Source organism: Cnephaeus nilssonii (genome assembly GCF_951640355.1).
Source record: "Cnephaeus nilssonii genome assembly, chromosome: 6".
NCBI lineage: Eukaryota > Metazoa > Chordata > Mammalia > Chiroptera > Vespertilionidae > Cnephaeus > Cnephaeus nilssonii.
This window is the reverse complement of record NC_137077.1, coordinates 48,558,255-48,570,717: the sequence shown is the minus strand read 5'-3', so window position 1 is coordinate 48,570,717 and position 12,463 is coordinate 48,558,255. Positions and strand designations below refer to the sequence as shown.

General features: G+C 52.4%; 1 protein-coding gene across 4 annotated transcripts in view; it reads right to left on the bottom strand.

The window, feature by feature from the left end:
- Positions 1-4,688, bottom strand: part of ATF1 (activating transcription factor 1) — a 76,614-nt gene extending 71,926 nt beyond the window's left edge. The window contains exon 1 of one of the 4 annotated variants that reach the window (XM_079774653.1): positions 3,988-4,688. The gene's annotated coding sequence lies outside the window, so the exon portion shown is untranslated. The remainder of the gene's footprint in view (positions 1-3,987) is intronic. The other 3 variants (XM_079774654.1, XM_079774651.1, XM_079774652.1) reach the window with 3 other exon arrangements.
- Between the last annotated feature and the right edge of the window lie 7,775 nt (positions 4,689-12,463).

Here is a 12,463-nt window from a genome sequence, read left to right as displayed (position 1 = left end):
AAATGGTACTCTTCTGTTTGTTCCACTGTGACTCACTGATTTTCCCTCCCTAACATTAAGAAATCCTATATCTAACGGAAACTAACATGATCAACAAAACAACAAACATTTCCTACAGTTAGCAAATAACATCTTGGACAATTATTACAACTATACTGTATTTCCTATAGAAAAGAAGAAAACTTATTTTCAATGATTTTTTTAAAGAGGAATCAGTTTTGGCTGGCGCTATTTTGGGGCTCAGTCCATCAGATTTACCAGACGACCTAAAAAATTTATAATCCCTTAAAAAAAAAGAGGAATCGGCTTCTTTTCCCCCCAAATGAAAACAGCTTTATAGTTTCATCTCATTATAAACAATTGCTGGCCGAAACCGGTTTGGCTCAGTGGCTAGAGCGTTGGCCTGCGGACTGAAGGGTCACAGGTTCGATTCCGGTCAAGGGCATGTACCTTGGTTTGCAGGCACATCCCCAGTGGGGAGTGTGCAGGAGGCAGCTGATCGATGTTTCTCTCTCATCGATGTTTCTAACTCTCTATCCCTCTCTCTTCCTCTCTGTAAAAAATCAATAAAATATATTTAAAAAACAAACAAACAAACAATTGCTGTATTTTAGTGTTATCAGAATATAACCTTTAGTTGTTCACTTATTTTTACTTATTATTCCTAAAACTGAGGTTAAGATAAACATCTGCTAAAAACTTGCTCAACACACAATAAATTTTATGTGTACAAAGGCACTTAAGTAAAGTAAGCCCTGGGCAGCTGCTGGAAGCTTAAGATGAGACAACCTCAAGTGGGGCAGAATCACATGGCAGGCAGTGAAACAGCTTCAAAAGTACCAAGTATTTGGGGAGCTGAGAGATAGCAGCAGGCTGTGATGTGATCTTGCTGATGACATAGTGAGAAATATAAGTAAAGGCATGGTACTTTTTTTTTTTTAATAGAGATAGGAAGGGACAGAGAGAAACATGTTGTTCCACTTATTTATGCATTCATTGTTACTTCTTGTATGTGCTCTGATGGGAGATGGTACCCGAAACCTTGAAATTGGGATGATGTTCTATCTAACCAACTGAGCTAACCAGCAAGGGCAAAGCATAGTACCTTAGAGGAAACTTTCAAAGAAAAAAAAACATTATGTGCTAGACACTAGGAGCTTTTAAATATATTATCTGTTGGATTCCCTAAATTGAGGCTCAAAGAAATTGTCATTTACTGTGGATCTCACAGTAAGATGTGAATGCAAGACCTGAGGCAAGAACTGTTTTAATCCAAAGTCTATGTTCTTTTATTCTGCATTGCCCCTCTACTCTCACATTCCCAACTCGTCCACCTGGCAAACTTGTTTTCAAGTTACATCCCAAACATTATGTTCCATTATGGTCCCTCCTTTCTTAATGCTTCCACTGTGCCTTGCAGATATTTCTAAGGAGGTTTCTTAACACTCTGAACTGCGTTTATTGGCATGTCGGTTTCCCTTAGTCTTTTTTAAAACTTTTATTTATCATCACAATTTACCCCCCATACCCTCTTCCACCCCACCCACACTCCTACGACACACCAAGCTCAAAAGGTTGCCCATCACTGATGTAAATGTATGTTTTGTGCCCAGCAGAGACCCTCACATTTACAGTAAATAGTAAACATCAACAAATACAGTGTAGTCTTCTCATATGATGAATGAAGAGAGTCTTAGTTCCTCACCTAGAGAGGATGTTGAATTATGAGAAAGCTTGCGGCAAGGTGTCTCTTGCTCACCATTTCCATAACTGAATTCATGATCTCCCCTCAAAATTGCTTCTCTTAGTCATATTGAATTTCTTTCAGATCTTCAAATGTGCCTGCCTCACTTTCTCTCACCTTCAGGATTTTATATACTACTAGAGGCCCGGTGCACAAAATTCGTGCATGGGGGGGGGGGCCCTCAGCCCAGCCTGCATCCTCTCCAATCCGGGACCCCTTGAGGGATGTCCGATACCCAGGCCTAAACCAGTGGTCGGACATCCCTCTCACAATCCTGGACCACTGGCTCCTAATCGCTCACTTGCCTGCCTGCCTGGTTGCCCCTAACTGCCCTTCCCCCACCCGCCAGCCTGGTCACCCCTGCCAACCTGGTCGCCCCGAACTGCCCCCCCCTGCCAGCCCAGTAGCCCCTAACGCGCCCCCCCCCCGCCCTGGTAGCCCCACGCAGCCTGCTTGTTCAGTCGTTTGGTGGTCCCTCACTAACCCTGCTGCTGGCCTGGTCATAGGCAGCCATCTTGTGAGGGCGTGAGGGTCAATTTGCATATTACCTCTTTATTATATAGGATTCCCTCTGCCAGAAACACTATCCCCCTTCTCTTCATGTGACCTATTCCTATGAGTTATTCTTCAGGGCAAACTTTCCTAACTCCCTTAGGCTGGTTTAGAAGCTCTGGCAGTAATGTATAACCACAGCACATGTTCCCCCTCTTCTCCTGGCACTTATCACAGTATTTAATTGCCTCCTCTATACCCCACAGGAATGCAAGCTCCAGGGAGTCAAAGACCATATCCTGTTCCCTATATAACACTAATATCTTACACATTTATTACTGTTGAATAAATCAATGTGTTTAGTTCAGTTTACCTACTCAAAACTGATAGAAACAATGGTTAAATATGTTTGGACAATTATCTCAACCCAGCCTTAGGAACAGGACAATACAGGCACAAAAAAACACCCCTATGATAGAGTTGGAAATTCATTGTAAGTAAATGGAAAAAAGCACATAAAAAATAAAAAAGCATTTTAAAAGTATTTTTAGATGGGACTACCTCCTACTGGTGATATAGTAGTACTGTCAGATGTATCACAGAGCAAACATAACCTTAAAGGATATCTACAAATAATAGAGCTAATATATTCAGCTTTAGAACAAAAGAATTATTCTGACTGAGCCAGAGGTGACTGCACACTTTAGTATATAAGAAAAATAGCATTTTAATAAAACGGCATCTCTCTGTTCTGTTGGTAACAGAAGTCTCAGGATAAAATACATTTTGCAAACACAGAGTAAAAACTCTTATCCCAAAAGAGGCCAGTTGGACAAAGATGCTCGCCCAATCTATGCTGAAAAAGCTTCCGAAGGTCAAGGCTCTCAATGACCATTAGCCCACTGCTCCTCAAAAGCTAACTAAGCGAGCAGACATTCTCTAACATCCACAACAATCCAAAAGCGACTGTGCTGCCGCTGCACGGCCCAGCTGACGCTCTGAAGTACCATTCTTAGTTTTTGATACAGGGGGAGAGAAATCAAAGACGTCTCCTCGGCTTCGTCGTCTGTCCAGAGGGAACAGACGATCTCCGGTCAGTCCACACCCTCCTTCCTCGCTCATCACCTGCACCTTTCCGTTACTGTTTTATGTGTCTGTCTGATTATTTTACTGTCTCCCCACTCGACTGTGAAGTCGACGACGGTATAAGGGCCGTTCCTGCCCCGCACGGCGGGCCGACCTGGGGCCTGGCACCCCGAGGGCGCCCGGTGCGCTGCCGTGGGCTCCCCGGAGGAGATAACCGGTCCCGGGCCGCGCTCCGCCAACAACGCGCGAACGCCACGGCCACGCCGCCCTCCCCCCGGCGCCCCGCGCCAACCGCAAGACCTTCCGCCGAGGGCACTCGCCTAGAACCGTGGGAGGGCGGCTTCCGAGGCGAAAGCCACCCCGCGGCGGGAGGTCTCCGGGTTTACCCCGATGGGGGGCCGCGGGGAGGGGAGGAGGAGACCCACCACAGCGGGGAAACGGCGCGGCCGAGGCGCGAGAACCGGAAGCGCGCGAGGCCGGGGGACAGCGGGCGAGCCCGCCCCCTTCCGCCGAGCGCCCTCCGCGCCCCTCCCCCACCGCGGCCGCCCGGGCGCGACCCCCCAGCCGGCGAGCTGCCCAGCTCGGCGCCCCCGCAGCGCGGCGTCCCCGCACCCTCCCCCGGCCCGGGGGCTCGGGAGCACGCCCCACCCCCGTCCCCCGCTTACCTGTGGCTGTCGCCTCGCCGCTCTCCGGGGCGGGAACTTCCACTCCCCCCTCCCAGGTGGCTCCGAATTTACTACCTAGTTCCCCACCCCGTCACGCGGCGGGGGACGTGCCTCTTAAACGCCCGGCGGGGCGGGGAGAGTCAGTGTCACCTAACAGCCAACTGTCCTAGGCTACCGTTTCCTCGGCAGTCGGGGCCGCCACTGGCGGCATGATCTGCAACCAGGCCGGGGGCGGGGAAGGGAGGGGGTCAAAACTGAGGGAGCGTGGGGGGCGAGGTTAAGGCTGTGCCTCCGTGCCGTTCGCCGTCCTACGTCATCACGTTGGTCATGTGACGCGCCGCCATCTTGTGCCGGGCTAGCTCGGAATGGCGAGTTGCGGCGATTGGAGGTGTCAGCTCCGGTGGGAATTGTGGGTGAACCGCCTCCTTTTCGCTTCAGGAGCCCTGCCCGCACTCGGTCCCCACGTCTGTTTTCGGAGGCCATCACCCGTTCGCGGGTGTTTGGGGTCGTGGTGGAGTGGCCTCGCTCGCAGCTCAGCTCCTCCCGCTCCCGGTTGGGCCCTCGGGCCTCGAGCTGCCCTCCCTGGCGGTGACCACCCGGACCTGCCTGCCTTCCGTAGGGAGAAGTGGCTGGAAGCGGGCGGTTTGTTCTCCTCAGCTGCTGAGATCACCCAGGACTGATTGAAAAAAACGTAACTGCCATTCCGAAACTCACATTTATACCAACCGTTAAACTAGAAAAAGGTTACATAATGGACTGTCGTGAAATAAGATGTTCTACCGTCATTTTAATACACTACAAAAACTTTGTAAAATATTTTACAATGTGTCTACCTTTCTGGAGAAGGAATTATGCGTTATTCTGAATAGTTTTCTTTACCCATTTACTTGCAAGGTGTTCTTTTATGGCTATAGTGATAGTGATGATAAGTGATAAACCTTTTAATAAGTTCTTGACAAATTAAAAAGTTCCAGAATGCTTCCGAAGTCTTACTAGTTTGAGCTCTCCAATGAGGGAGACTGATTTGAGAGATGGAGCCCATTCTGATTTTAACCTTTAGCGCCAGATAGTGTGATTTAAAGCTCAAGAATTAATGTGTGCCAGACACTCCTAGGAGCTCACAAACGTTTAGACATCATCATTCAGCAAACATTGACTACGTATTAAAAACTAAAACAGGTTGACTGCCTTTATTTAGATTTTTAAAGATTAAATCTTTATTGTTGAAAGTGTTACTTATGCCCCCTTCCCCTCCCATGACCTCTTTTAGCCCCTCCCCCGCCTCTCCCCCAGGCCTTCACTACCCTATGGTCTGTGTTGGTGGGTTATGCATATATGCATACAAGCTCTTTGGTGGATCTCTTTCTACCCACCTACACACCCTGCCTTCCCTCTGAGACTCCGCAGTCTATTCTATGTGTCTATCATTCTGGATCTATTTTGTTCATTAGATTCCACATATAAGTGTGAGCATGTGATACTTCTCTTTCTCTGAATGGCTTATTTTGCTTAGCATAATACTTTCCAGGTTCCTCCATGCTGTCTCAAAGGGCAAGAGATCCTTCTTTTTTACTGCTGCATAGTATTCTATTGTGTAAATGTACCACACCTTATCCACTCATCTACTACTGATGGGCACGTGGGCTGTTTCCAGATCATAGCTATTATAAATTGCGCTGCTATGAACATACATCCTTTTTGATTTGTGTTTCAGATTTCTTAGGATATATTCCTAGAAGTGGGATCACTGGGTCAAATGGCAGTCCCATATTTAATTTTTTGAGGAAACTCCATACTATTTTCCATAATGGCTGCACCAGTTTGCATTCCACCAGCAGGATTCCCTTTTCTCCACATCCTCACCAGCACTTTGTCATTTGATTTGTTGATGGTAGCCATTCTGACAGGTGTGAAGTGATACTTCATTGTCATTTTTTAAAAACATTTTACTGATTTCAGAGAGGGAGGGACGAGAGAGAAACATTGATGAGAATCATTGATCAGCTGCCTCCTGCACAAACCCCCAATGGGGATCGAGCCCACAGCCCAGGTATGTGTGTGTCCTGACCAGGAATTGAACTGTGATCTCCTGGTTCATAAGTCGATGCTTAACCACTGAGCACCTCCGGCCAGGTTCATTATTATTTTCATTTGCATCTCTGAAGATCAGTGACTAAGCATTTTTTAATTTGTCTCTTGGCTATCTGTATGTCTTATTTGGAGAAGTGTCTAGGTCCTTTGCCCATCTTTTTTTTTTTTTTTTTATTTTTTTATTTTTTTATTTTTTTAAATTTCTTTATTGATTAAGGTGTCACATATTTGTCCTCATCCCCCCATTCCCATCCCACACCCCTCCCCTTGGATGCCCCAACCCTCTGTTGAACTTAAGCATTGGTTGGGCTCATATGCATGCACACAAGACCTTTGGTTGATCTCTCCCCCCTCCCCCCACCCTCCCCTATCCTCCCTCTGAGGCCCGATAGTCCGATCGATGCCTCCTTGTTTCTGGTTCTGTTCTTGTTCATCAGTCTATGTTGTTCATCATTTCCCCTAGATGAGCGAAATCATGTGTCACTAGAGATATACTTATAAGAATTGAATGTGCGACGAGCAATAATAGTTATGCTGACAGGCAAATGAATCAGTCTGTAGTGAGTTTCTTTCTGGACCAACAGTTCTTTTGAGACCCAATATCAATGTCCACCAGTTCCCTATGAGTACATGTCGGCACTGACCCCTCAGCTCTGGATGGTGGACAAATGGTGGTAATGCAGGTCCGACTCCCTCTGGTTTGGTCTCGGCCGGACCCAGGGGCACTGATTCACCCGGATCCAGGGGCCCACGGCCTCACCCAGACCCGGGGCCAGGCTCACCCGGATCCAGGGGCCCACGGCCTCACCCGGACCCGGGGCCAGGCTCACCCGGATCCAGGGACCCACGGCCTCACCCGGACCCGGGGCCAGGCTCACCCGGATCCAAGGGCCCGCGGCCTCACCCGGACCCGGGGCCAGGCTCACCTGGATCCAGGGGCCCGCGGCCGCCCCCGGACCCGGGGCCAGGCCCACCCGGATCCAGGGGCCCGCGGCCTCACCCGGACCCGGGACCCAGGCTCACCCGGATCCAGGGGCCCACGGTCTCACCCGGACCCGGGGCCAGGCTCACCCGGATCCAGGGGCCCGCGGCCCCCCCCGGACCCGGGGCCAGGCTCACCCGGATCCAGGGGCCCGCGGCCTCACCCGGACCCGGGACCCAGGCTCACCCGGATCCAGGGGCCCACGGTCTCACCCGGACCCGGGGCCAGGCTCACCCGGATCCAGGGGCCCACGGCCTCACCTGGACCCGGGACCCAGGCTCACCCGGATCCAGGGGCCCACGGCCTCACCCGGACCCGGGGCCAGGCTCACCCGGATCCAGGGGCCCACGGCCTCACCCGGACCCGGGGCCAGGCTCACCCGAACCCGGGACCCAGGCTCACCCGGAGCCAGGGGCCCGCGGCCTCGCCCGGACCCGGGGCCCAGGCTCACCCGGATCCAGGGGCCCGCGGCCTCGCCCGGACCCGGGGCCAGGCTCACCCGGATCCAGGGACCCGCGGCCTCGCCCGGACCCGGGGCCAGGCTCACCCGGATCCAGGGGCCCGCGGCCTCACCCGGACCCGGGGCCAGGCTCACCCGGATCCAGGGGCCCGCGGCCCCCCCCGGACCCGGGGCCAGGCCCACCCGGATCCAGGGGCCCGCGGCCTCACCCGGACCCGGGACCCAGGCTCACCCGGATCCAGGGGCCCGCGGTCTCACCCGGACCCGGGGCCAGGCTCACCCGGATCCAGGGGCCCGCGGCCCCCCCCGGACCCGGGGCCAGGCCCACCCGGATCCAGGGGCCCGCGGCCTCACCCGGACCCGGGACCCAGGCTCACCCGGATCCAGGGGCCCACGGTCTCACCCGGACCCGGGGCCAGGCTCACCCGGATCCAGGGGCCCACGGCCTCACCTGGACCCGGGACCCAGGCTCACCCGGATCCAGGGGCCCACGGCCTCACCCGGACCCGGGGCCAGGCTCACCCGGATCCAGGGGCCCACGGCCTCACCCGGACCCGGGGCCAGGCTCACCCGGACCCGGGACCCAGGCTCACCCGGAGCCAGGGGCCCGCGGCCCCGCCCGGACCCGGGGCCCAGGCTCACCCGGATCCAGGGGCCCGCGGCCTCGCCCGGACCCGGGGCCAGGCTCACCCGGATCCAGGGACCCGCGGCCTCACCCGGACCCGGGGCCAGGCTCACCCGGATCCAGGGGCCCGCGGCCCCCCCGGACCCGGGGCCAGGCCCACCCGGATCCAGGGGCCCGCGGCCTCACCCGGACCCGGGACCCAGGCTCACCCGGATCCAGGGGCCCGCGGCCTCACCCGGACCCGGGGCCAGGCTCACCCGGATCCAGGGGCCCGCGGCCTCACCCGGACCCGGGGCCAGGCCCACCCGGATCCAGGGGCCCGCGGCCTCACCCGGACCCGGAACCCAGGCTCACCCGGATCCAGGGGCCCACGGTCTCACCCGGACCCGGGGCCAGGCTCACCCGGATCCAGGGGCCCACGGCCTCACCTGGACCCGGGACCCAGGCTCACCCGGATCCAGGGGCCCACGGCCTCACCCGGACCCGGGGCCATGCTCACCCGGATCCAGGGGCCCACGGCCTCACCCGGACCCGGGGCCAGGCTCACCCGGACCCGGGACCCAGGCTCACCCGGATCCAGGGGCCCGCGGCCTCGCCCGGACCCGGGGCCAGGCTCACCCGGATCCAGGGGCCCACGGCCTCACCCGGACCCGGGGCCAGGCTCACCCGGACCCGGGACCCAGGCTCACCCGGAGCCAGGGGCCCGCGGCCTCGCCCGGACCCGGGGCCCAGGCTCACCCGGATCCAGGGGCCCGCGGCCTCGCCCGGACCCGGGGCCCAGGCTCACCCGGATCCAGGGGCCCGCGGCCTCGCCCGGACCCGGGGCCCAGGCTCACCCGGATCCAGGGGCCCGCGGCCTCGCCCGGACCCGGGGCCCACTTTGCCCATCTTTTAATTCGATTGTCTTCCTTTGAAGTTGTATGAGTCCCGTCCTACCTAATAAAAGAGCAATATGCAAATTGACGGCACCTCTGCTACGCCTAAGCCACGCCCACCAGCCAATCAGGGCGAGTATGCAAATCAACCCAACCAAGATGGTGGTTAATTTGCATATCAAGACAGCGTAGAAAGAAGCCAAGCCTGCTGAAGGGAGTGAAGCTGCGGAGAAGCAAGCAAGCGGGGCGGAGGCGAAGGAAGGGAAGCAGGCGGGGTCGGGGGGGGGGGAGAAGGGAGGAAAGCAGGCGGGGCAATGACCCCAGCAGGAAGCCCTATTGTAGGAATCTTCCTGCAACGGGCCACTAGTATGTGTGTGTGTGTGTGTGTGTGTGTGTGTGTGTGTGTATATATATATATTTCTTCTCATTACTGCAGTCCTTTTAGCATTTCTTGCAGTGCTGATTTGGTGGTGATAAACTCCTTTAGCTTTTTTTTTTTTTTTTTTTTGGTCTGCAAAGCTCTTTATTGTATCATTAGACTTGCTGGATATAGTAATCTGGATTTCAGGTCCTTGCTTTTCATTACCTTGAATATTTCATGCCATTTCCTTCTGGCCTGTAAAGTTTCTGATGAGAAATCAGCTAACAGCCTTATGGGAGCTCCTTTGTAGATAACAAATTGCTTTTCTCTTGCTGCCTTTAAGATTCTTTGTCTACTTTTTAGCATTTTAATTATGATGTTTCTGGGCATGGGCCTGCTTGGTTCTCTGTGCCTCCTGAACTTGTGTGACTTTTTCCTTCACCAGGTTAGGGAAGTTTTCTGCCATTATTACTTAAAACATGTTCTCTGTCCCTTGCTCACTTTCATCTCCTTCTCACACACATATTATGCGAATACTGTTACATTTTATGTTGTCCCACAGCTCCATTAAGCTGTCTTCCTGTTTTTTTTAATTGTTTTTTCTTTTTGGTTCTCTGATTTTTTTCTACCCTGTCTTTTAATTCACTAATCTGATTCTTGGCTTATCCTAATCTGCTGTGTATTTTTTTCCAATATATTTTTTATTAGTGCTATGCCATTCTTTATTTCTGACTGGTCTTTTTTTTCATAATTTCTCATGCTGTTGAGCATCTTTGCCATGATTATTCTGAACTCTATATCAGATAAATTTATCTCCATTTTGTTTAGCTCTTCTAGAGAATTCTTTGGTTCTTTCATTTGGGGGTTGTTGTTTTTTTGTCTCCCCATTTTGGCTGCCTGTTTGGTTTTGTGTCTATATATTAGATCAATCTGTTACTCCCAGTGTCTAGTGCAGGACAATGTCAGATGCTGTTTCTGCCTGGCCCAGAGTACCCTATTTGGAGTTATCAGCAATCCACAGCTTGTGGCTCCCTGTGCTGGGGCTGGGTTCTTTGGAAAGGACAAAGATGTATAGCAGGGTCTGCTTTTCCTAGCCCAGGGCCCAGAAGGGGATCATGTGAAGACTCAAAGCCTCCAGACGTCTGCCTCTGCCTGCAGTCTGATTGTATTCAGGCTTGATTAGCCTCAGGGTATCAACCACGGGGTGGGGCTACAGGTCTCCCAATAGGGTGGGGCAGTGCCTTCCTCCCAGGCAAAAACTGCCTGGATATCAAAGGTCCTTGAAGAAAGATGTCCTCCGTAGATGAGGGAATGACTCAGCACAGGTAAGTGGGGTGGCTGCCCTCCAAGCTCCAACCTGACTCCTCACACAGCTCCAGTCTACTCTGCCCTCCCTCTGCCAGAGCCCAAGGTGAGTGGCTGCACAAGAAATCTTGTGCATTGGCCCTTTAAGAGGGTGCCTGCATTTCCAGCCGTCTCTGGCTAGCATACAGCAACCCTCCTGCTTTTCACAGCCAGGTGTTATGTGGGCACCTTTCTCAGTTCTGGTTCTCTGGGTTGAGGAGCCCAGCTTGGGGTTTAGACCCCAGAATTCTCAGTGGGAATCCCCCACAGCTGAGATATCCCTCTGGACCTTCAGCTGCTGTCTATGGGAGCCTGGCCAGCTCTTTCACGTTTCTGCATTTCCTACCAGTTTCGATGTGGTCTCCACTTTATATCCTTGGTTATCACGGTTCTCTCCAGTCTTCAATTGATTTTTCAGGATGGTTTTTCTATATTTTAGTTGTATTTCCAGTTTGGTCTTGGGAGAGTATCAGTGTAGCTTCTACTTACTCCACTGCCATTATCCTCCCCGCCCCGCCCCCACCCACCCCCGCCCCGCCCCCCCCCCACCCCCGCCTTTAAATTTTTTGATTGGGCAAATTACCCAACTTCTGTAAGCTTGTCTTCTCCTTATCAAAGTTGGGAAAAACATAATGTCAGCCCATGTCCCAGCATTATTTAAAAAATCAAAATATATATCATAGGAAAGCAAAGTACCCTATAAAGGGAAGGAGTGGGGAAGAGGTTCTCAGACATCAACCTTTCCTGATTAACAAAGTCCATTGGAGCCTGGCTGGTGTGGCTCAGAGGTTGAGCATTGAGAGGTCACCGGATCCATTCCCAGTCAGGGGACATGCCCAGGTTGCGGGCTCCATCCCAGTAGGGGGCATGCAGGAGAGCAGCCAATCAATGATGTTCCTTTCTCATCGATGTTTCTCTCTCAATATCCTTCTCCCTTCCTCTCCTCTAAAACAAAACAAAACAAAAAGTCCGCTCTAGCTTATTTGGCTCAGTGGATAGAGTGTGGGCCCGCAGACTGAAGGGTCCCACATTCAATTCTGGTCAAGGGCATGCACCTCTGTTGCAGGTTTGATCCCCGGCCCTGGTTGGAGCAAGTGCAGGAGGCAACCAATCGATGTCTCTCTCCCCGACTCTCTCTAAAAATCAATGGAAAAATATCCTTGGGTGAGGATTAACAACAACAAAGTCCAGTGGAATCCAGAACATTAGTGGCTGGAAGGCTGGTTCTGTTTACTGCTCTTTTGTCTGTGTTTGTTTCTTCCTTGGAACACAGAATACTTAACAAATGTTAATCTGGAAAAGGAGTAGGGAAATTAAAAATGTTACCATCAAAAGAAACAAAATTTTACTGAAACCTTCAAACTGCATGGGAAAGAAATCAAAAACAAAATGTGCATTGGTTGCTCCCTCTGTAGCTCCTCTTCCATCTGTAAAATGTCTAAATCAGATTTTATATGGTACAACACTGCCATTCACCAATACAGTCCTTATTTCTTATGGAAGTGTCACAAGCTGTACCTATCACTCTTCTGAACCATGAACATCAACTGTAAATGGGGGGAAAAAAAGTCGATTATAACGCACACTGTTGTATCTGAATAGTAACAGTTTTATAAACCAGATAGGTTTTTTAACTTTAGAAGTGAAGAAATAAAGAGAAACAAATCTGACTTTCAAGAGCCAAAGGCAATTGTTTTCAAACCAACTGGTCAAGCCAGTGGTGGCACCTCTGACCATT